This window comes from Marmota flaviventris, chromosome 2 (genome assembly GCF_047511675.1).
Source record: "Marmota flaviventris isolate mMarFla1 chromosome 2, mMarFla1.hap1, whole genome shotgun sequence".
Lineage (NCBI taxonomy): Eukaryota > Metazoa > Chordata > Mammalia > Rodentia > Sciuridae > Marmota > Marmota flaviventris.
Genome location: NC_092499.1, coordinates 118,561,663 through 118,570,297, shown reverse-complemented (window position 1 = coordinate 118,570,297; position 8,635 = coordinate 118,561,663). Strand labels below are relative to the sequence as shown.

Here is an 8,635-nt window from a genome sequence, read left to right as displayed (position 1 = left end):
GAGTTTCCCTTCTTTGTTTAGAACATCATATCCCTTTTTTCGGCTTCCTCTTATGGGTCATGAACCAGTGTGCTAATTTCCAAGAAGCAAATGTTGTTCCCACCCCTCTCATGATCCCGGGCACTAAGTAGGCCTGTGCAGTCCACTTAGGGGTATGTGATTGACAGCAAAATGTCCCTTGAAATAACTCGTGAACAGCTTGTGGAAGTTGAGCTGTCAGAAATTCCAGCTCAGAAAGAGCTGTTTCCAGCACTGGTGACTGTCAGCCTGTTATATTTATAGAGACGGGGGCAGTGTGGATGAATGGATGGTTCAATACCAGAACCGGGGTGAAATCATGAAGAGGTCAGTGACTATGTCCTTACTTCAGAAATCAGAGAGCTAATTGTCCTGTAAGGGCATTTGTAAGCCCCTTGGTTGTCTCAGGGTTTTTTTAACCAGTCTCTTGAGATGGTAATAAAAGATACTTATTACTGATTAACTCCCTACTATGTTCCAAGTCCTGAGCTAGACATTTCATTTTCTTGACTTCTGTGCTGTAGTCTGGATATGGGTTCCCCCACCCAAAGACTCAGATTTTGGAGGCTTGAACCTTTGTGTGGTGATATTGAGGTGATGGAATCTTTAAGAGGTGAGGTCTAGTGGAACATGGTTAGGTCATTGTGGGCACAGTTCTGGGAATTACTGAAATTACCTTTTCACAAACTAACTGGGAACCCCAGTTAGTTTGTGAAAAGGTAATTTGTTGTAAAAGAATGCACCTGATCACTGGCTTACTTTCTTTCCATGTGACCTCTCCCTCTGACAAGCTCTTCAGCCATGATACCATTGCCATTATGTGACACAGGCAAGGGGGCCTTCACCAGAGGCCCAACAAAGGAGATCATCCATCTTAGACTTTCAGCCTTCAAAACTGTGAGCTAAATAAAATTCTTATCTTTATATATAACCCAGACTCAGGTATTTTGTTATAGCAATGGAAAACTAATATACTAAATGTTTATTTTAAAGTCAATTCTTAGTATGTCTCAATATCTCTTCACGAAATGCAACAGAGGACCAGGAAGGTATTTTAGTTTTGCTCTCTTTAATCTGCACCTCTGTTGGTGTTTGACAGTGACCCTTATGATCTCCCTTGAAGGTACATGCTGGTAGTAGGGATCCTTATGTCCTGGCATGGTGATGGGCTAGGTGAGAGTGAGCTAGTGAGTGGCTGAAGGTAAAGTAGAAAATGTACATGATATTTGTAGCTGATAGTGACTGTTAAATGAAAATGACTGTAATTGTGGCTCAGGTCACTAACAAAGTGTAATGGCCAGTGACCATCTCCACCATTGTTTGTGTTCCTCCCTCAGATTGATTGATAACAGTGTCATATTACTCATTAAATATTTTTAGTATCACCCCTAATTGTATCATCAGCTTAAAGTTGATTTCAGAATGCTGTCCTTATTCTATACATTACTATGTAAGAGGCTAGTAAAAGCAGTTTGTTACTTTTTCTGCATATGAAGAATATTATTATGAGCATAAAGGAGCATTATTACATTTATGGCTTTTAAATCTCTCAAAGAAATACATGTTTATTCTAAAATTTTATAATATACTTAAATACAATTACTTGTTAGCTTCTCAGTCAACATTCATTTTCTTTTCTCTTCTTCCTAATAATATCCAGAATTTTTTTCCAGGTGTCTACCCCTCCCCGTTGTAGACCATCTGCTTTGAGGGTCCTGTTTGGACTAAGATTACTCAGAATAATGGTTCAGAGATGGAGATGTGACACAATATGGTCAAGGAGACTCCAGCATCAATTGTCTGTGGCTTATGAGAAAGACATTTCCTATATGTAAAAACGTGGATGTGTAACCGATGTGATACTGCAATCTGTATACTGGGTAAAAATGGGAGTTCATAACCCACTTGAATCTAATGTATGAAATATGATATGTCAAGAGCTTTGTAATGTTTTGAACAACCAATAAAAAAAGAAAGAAAGACATTTCCTTTACCGCCAAGAGAAGAGTCCTGGCTCCAGGGCAGCATGGTATGATGATATGTGAATGCACAGACTGAAACTTCTGTGGCCATTCTGACACCATGCAGAGAACCAACCTTAGAGAAAAGCTGAAGCCATGGAAGAGGAAAGGAAACGGGTTCCTGATGGCAAGCCCCTAAACCAAATCATCCCTGAAGCTCACTCCACCTCTGGCCTTTTCAGTTATTTGAGGTAGTACTCTATTTTCCAAGCCAGTTCAAATTGAATTTTCCATTTCTTACAATTGAAAGCATCCTAAGTGGCACACTACTAAAATAGATTTATAAAAAATAGTTAACCACCCACAATTCTTTTTTTTTTTCAGTAGTGGCGGTTGAACCAAAGGGTATCATACCATTGTGCTACATCCCCAGCACTTTTTTAAGATCTCACTAAGTTGCTGGTCTTTAACTTGCAATCTTCCTGCCTCAGCCTCCCAAATAGCTGGGATTACAGGTTGTGCCACTGCACCAGCTTAACCTCACATAATTCTGTCAAATTCTCTCTCTCCCAAATTCTCTTTCCCTCCCTCCCTCCCTCTCCCCCCCCCCTCTCTCTCTCGCTTTCCTCCCTCCCTCTAGAAACCACTTGGAATTCTTTCCCTCTTACTCTCCCTAAACAGAAGAGAACAACAATCATCAATGGGAAATGGCAGTTGCAACAAAACAACACCAAGCACCTGTTCACACTGCACCTCCTTGGTTTCTGGTTCTTTATGCAATCAGAGAAACTTCTCTAGTAAGTAATTATAGAAATAATACTTAAGGCCAGGTGCGGTGGTGTTCACCTATAATCCCAACTGCTTGATGGCTGATGAGGCTGATGAGGCAGGAGGATTGAGAGTTCAAAGCCAGCCTCAGCAACTTATCGAGGCCTTAAGTAACTCAGCGAGAACTTATCTCTGTATAAAATATTTTTAAAAGGCTGGGGATGTGGCTCAGTAGGAAAGCACTCCTGGATTCAATCTCTGGTACCAAAAAAAAAAAAAAAAAGCCTGAAAGTATAGTATTAGTATAGTATATTTTCTTAAACCTTTCCCCTCCCTTGTAGGCATATACATTTTTTTTTCACAAGTGATATTTTATACAGCCATATGTCCCCCCTCTCTTTCTAGCATTCTATCATAAGCTTTCTCCTTGCCATTAATTTTTTTTGTTAAGCATCTTTTTTTTTAGTATAGTAAAGAACAAATAACTCAAAATTTACCATCTTAACCATTTTTAAGTGTACTCTATAGTAACATTAAGGATATTCACATTGTCACAGAACAGATCTCCAGAACTCTTCCATCTTGCAAAACTAAAACTCTATACCCATTAAGCAACTCCCCTTTTCTTTCTCCCCCAGCCCTGCTTCTAAGTATCACTTTAATGGTTCATCATTTGCCCTTATCAAAAATCATCCCCTTTCTGTCAGTTATTTTAAGTTTTATGAAGAATTTTTTACTTCTTCATGTGCTTATGCTAAGCATCATTCCATGGGTATCACTGGCCTAGGAAAAAATTTATGTTAATTTCTTAGGGTTTCTAGACCTTCAAGGAGTATAAATTATAGCAGCAAACAGGCCAGGTACTAAAATTCCCTCCCTGGTCCTCTGTTGCATGTAGTGAAGAGATATTGAGACAAACTAAGAATTGACTTCAAAATAAACATATATATTAGTCAGTTTTCCATTGCTATAACAAAATACCTGAGTCTGAGTTATATATAAAGAAAATAATTTTATTTAGTTCTATAGCCAGAAATTATTTTTAAAAAACAATTTTTTTAGTTGTTGATGGACTTTTATTTTATTTATTTATATGTGGTGCTGAGAATCGAACCTAATGCCTCACTCATGCTAGACAAGCACTCTACCACTGAGCCACCACCCCAGCCCATATAGCCAGAAATTCTTAAAGGACAATTTTTTTCTCCAAGAATGATAAATTTCCTCAACATCTCCTTTGTATGGGGTGGTAGAAGTGGAGGTGGAGATTGTTTCTTTTTCTTTTTGATACTGGAGATTGGACCCAAGGGCACTTTACCACTGAGCTACAACCCCAGTCCTTTTTATTTTTTGTTTTGAGACAGAGTCTCACTAAGTTGCTATGTGGCCTCAAACTTTGTGATTCTCCTGCCTCAGCATTTCAGGTATCTGGGATTACAGGAAGGCAAAGATACATTAGCTGAAAATGTTTTATCTAGTCTACTGTAGTACATGCTGTCAGTGACATTCTCTTGTCCCATCAGCATTCATCATCACCATGCCAACAAATGCCATCCCTCTGTAAACACCTGTTTCTCTTCTGGGGAGCTTTCACTTGGTTCATGGGTGAGATAAGCCAGAAATTCATTTTATTATTTATTTATGTATTTGGGTACTGGGAATTGAACCCAGGGACACTCTAAGGACTGAGTCACATCCCTAGTTCCTTTTGATTTAAAATTTTTATTTTGAAATAGGGTCTCGATAAGTTGCTGAAGCTGGCTTTGAACTCATAATCTCCTGCCTCAGCCTCCTAAGCTGCTGCCATTACTGGTGTGTGCCACCATGCCCAAGCCAGAAGTTCTGGGAAGAGAAGGTTCCTGGGAGTGATGAATGGGAGGAGAGGGTTGGCCTCTGTGGTAGAAACCAGCTCATCGATACAACCTCTGTTGTCCTCCTGTCTTTCCTTCTCTCTCTTTTCTATCTTTATGCTACTGCTATCTGAGAACACCTTCAAAATAAGTCACTAACACTGAAATCCTTTTTTCATCCTAAGAAGATTGTTTCCAAAGTGACCTGAGGAAGCAGATTCTTAGTATGGAATTCTGAGATTCTATCATCTGACAACCAGATGTCAATTCATGGTACATAGGATGCCAATACTGTCTGTTATGCTGTCTTATCGTCCCTAATACAACTCTTACCTGTGGATTAGAATGGATATAGGCAAAAGGAGATGCAGTGCTCATTCAGTAGCTCTAGCACCTGAAAGTTATGAGGGCAATGGTAATTACGGGATGGCAGAGTTTATTGGCTATTGTTTTCTGACAAAGTAACTTAGAAAGAAAAAAAATACCAAGCTCATGTCAGCCTACTATGAGATCAGGATACATTGCAAAGGCCACAGGGCCTGCGTGGCAAATTTTAAAGTGATTCTCATCTGTTGTAGCTAGTGGACAAAGTGTGTGAAAAATAAGACCAAGATTTGATGGCAAGAGTGGTGGAGTTACAAAGGAAGACAAATTCATAGCCCTAACAAGGCTTCTATGCCACAGCCAGGGCCCTGGGAAGGTAAGATCAGGATATTTGGGTAGATGCTTTGGGGAATTTGGAGCCATCTAATCCTGTGTGCTGGCTCTGTTCCTGCCTCACTTATTAGGAAAGCAGCTTCCCACTGCCACCCCTTCTTACTTCTAGACTAATAACTAGGGTCAGGTCTCAGCATGGCTTTTAGTGGGAAAGTATTGTCCTTGCCATGGAATAAAAGCAATTATTAACCAAAAGAGCTACAGGTCGATTCACAGGTGGGAAAACATAGGTGGGAATAAATTCTGAGATTGCCGGACTAAATACAGAAGATTTAATTATACGGAGACACTCCCATAGCCTTGGAGACATCCTGGTAAGGATGCCTGAAGAGGGTCCTGATACAGAATGGCTCTTTGAAGCTTGAAACCATGGTGCTGTATAGGAAGTAAGGTGGAGATGCCTTATCAGAATACTGAGGAGGAGGTCCAAAGCCCCAGAAAACCAGCATGTTAGACTGGATTTATTATGTAATACTCTTCAGCTGTTTGTGTTCCCTGGAAAGGCTCAGAAAACACTCCTTTCCTTAAGGTCATGAGGAATATGCTAGTGAAGAGGCTCAGTGATGGTAGTTCTCTGGTCGAGGGTAGATGGAAAAAGATGTCCAATGGGTCTCTAGTGTCAATGAGATGATAGAATTCTAAAAAAGCAATCAGGGGGAAGCTCTTAACTGTCAGAGGCAGTATAGTTGTAATTATAATGATGGACATAAAGACCAGAAGAAAACTTAGATCCCTAAACCACAGGAATCCAGAGAAATGGCTAATAAACAATCAAGTTTCTAGGGGCAAGATAAATGGATGACCAGTGAGAATGTAGCTTAACTTGTACAATGAAAACTGATCAAGAGAGGCTGAGCAGAAGGTTGACTGAAGTAGAAAAACATCATTATCTCTCAACCACCTTCCAGACCTGAACCAGTTTTTAGAGCATTTGATTAAAGGGGACTATGCCCCTTTTAAGAAAGACTCTGTAATACTACATCAAGTACATGAAGTAGGTGTACTTTTGTTTCCTCTCCCAAAGGCACCTACAGTCATTTATCACAGCAATTATGCACTAGTACAGGGGAATACCCAGGTCTTCTGAAGGCTATTGGATATGGAGTCTGAGCTGGCATTAATACTACAGGACACAAAATGCCATTATAGTCCTGGTGCTTAGGTTGGGGGCCAAATGTTAGATGGACTCCTAGTCCAAGTTCATTTTCTCAGTTTTTGATTGCATAATCGAGACAGATATTCTTAGTAGCTGCTTTCCTGGCCATGAGATAGGAGTTATTGTAGTATGAAAGACCAAATTTAAGTCCCTTAAACTGAGATAGAAAATTAGAAGAAAATAATACTGCATCCTGGGTGGATTCCTACAGATTAGCACTACTATTAAGGAACTAAAAATCAGATCGGTCCAGACAAAAGCTGGTGAATTAGTATAAATTTAAATAAGAAGTAGTCCCCAATTCCAGCTGTTGTGCCAGATTTAATGTTTTTACTGAACAGAGCAACACAGCATTTGGTACTTGGTAGCACCTATTGAGCTGGTGAGTTTGCTTTTCTTAATCTCCATTAGGAAAGCAGATCCTCAGCAGTTTGCATTTATCAAGGACAGAGAACAGTTCACATCCACTGGTTTTACCCCAGAGCTAGATTTGACTCTCCTACTCTCTCAGAACAAAAGGGATCTTGATCATCTCAATATTCTGCAGAACTTCATGCTGGTCAACCATATGGATGAAACTCAATCAAACCTGGTAAAGAGGAGGGGATAAGCATTCTGGAAGCCTTGACAAAGATATCCAAGTACCAGAGGGTAAGAGACAACACTTATAAAAATTCAGGGAGTCTAACATACCAGTGAAGTGAAAACTAGAGTAAGAGTGGGCTCTTCGGAAAGTCTGAGATACAGCAAAATTAGCCCTGAGCTGGTCATGGTGCACATTCCTGTAGCCCCAGTGACTTGGGAGGCTGAGGTGGGAGGATTGCCAGTTCAAGACTAGTTTGGGCAACAGAGTAAAACCTCATCTCAAAAAAAAAAAAAAAAGATTAGACTTGTCTAGAGGAGCAACATGTTTTAGATAAGCTAGCATTGTTATTAGGAGACATTTCAACGAACCAACACAACAATGAAAAAGGAAATGCATAAAAGGAACACTTATCTTTACTCTGTGGCTCTTTCTTCATTGTGAATCTCTCCTATTTTTCCTTTCTTCCAATAAAATATATAATGAAAAGAAGTTTCTTGCCAGATGCCGTGGTGCACCTTTGTAATCCCAATGGCTGGGGAGGCTGGGGCAGGAGGATAGAGAGTTCAAAGCCAGCCTCAACAAAAGTGAGGAGCTAAGCAACTCAGTGAGACCCTGTCCCTAAATAAAACACAAAATAGGGCTGTGGATGTGGTTCAGTGGACAAATGTCCCTGAGCTCAATCCCTAGTACCCAAAAAAGGGGGTTTCTGATATGTGGCATAATAGACATAGAAATATGATGCTATTAGCAAGACATAGGGTTTTGTTGAGGAGATGGGCACCCAGACACAACAGAAGGAGAGAAATGGGAGCTTCTTCTAAGTCCAGAACCTTATCATGCTCTAGGTTTAATTTATCTAGTCCCACATTTTGAAATATGGGATTATAACTATATCCAAGTGACTATCCAGACTACCCACCAGGTTGTCAGTATGACAACACAGTTGCAATCATTCATTTATTTGTTCAAGCAATAAGTATTGAGCATCAAAGGCCCAGAATTGGGAACAGTAGCAGCCACTGTTCTAGGCACAGGACAAGAAGACAAAGTAGGTTCCTGCTTTCACAAATCTCATGTTGCAGCCACACATGGAACTGGATAGCCTCTGAATATTCCTGCTATTCCCCCTCTTGCACAGTTTCTGCCCTTAGGACAATCACTTCTTCAAGGCAGCCCCCATGGCACCGTTAGAATGCAATTAGAATGATCTAGATAGAGACTGTCAAGTGTGCACTTTCATAAAGAGACAATCTGGATTTAATTAGTGAGAGGATTCCATTAACCCATTATTCAATCAACTGAAAGGCCCTCTAACCTGAAAATTTGGAAATGCAAATGAAGGCAGACACAGTCGGAGAGATTTTTAATATCTGAGTGTCCAAGGGCCAGATTATAGCTTTCTCCACATGCACAGTAATTACTGTAAAAAGCTTTGAGATACCTTGAGCATAATCACAGTTCCAGGAAAACACATTAGACAGTACATTAATTACATTGGTTGCTGAAAATATGGGGGGTGGGTGAACAACTGCATAAGGGTTAGGTCCATGGGACAACCAGGACGAAATAATGTACTTCA

The 8,635-nt window shown here is 40.1% G+C and overlaps 1 pseudogene; it reads right to left on the bottom strand.

The window, feature by feature from the left end:
• Window positions 1–2,621: 2,621 nt before the first annotated feature.
• LOC114085110 (small nucleolar RNA U3) lies at window positions 2,622–2,808 on the bottom strand (annotated as a pseudogene).
• Between the last annotated feature and the right edge of the window lie 5,827 nt (window positions 2,809–8,635).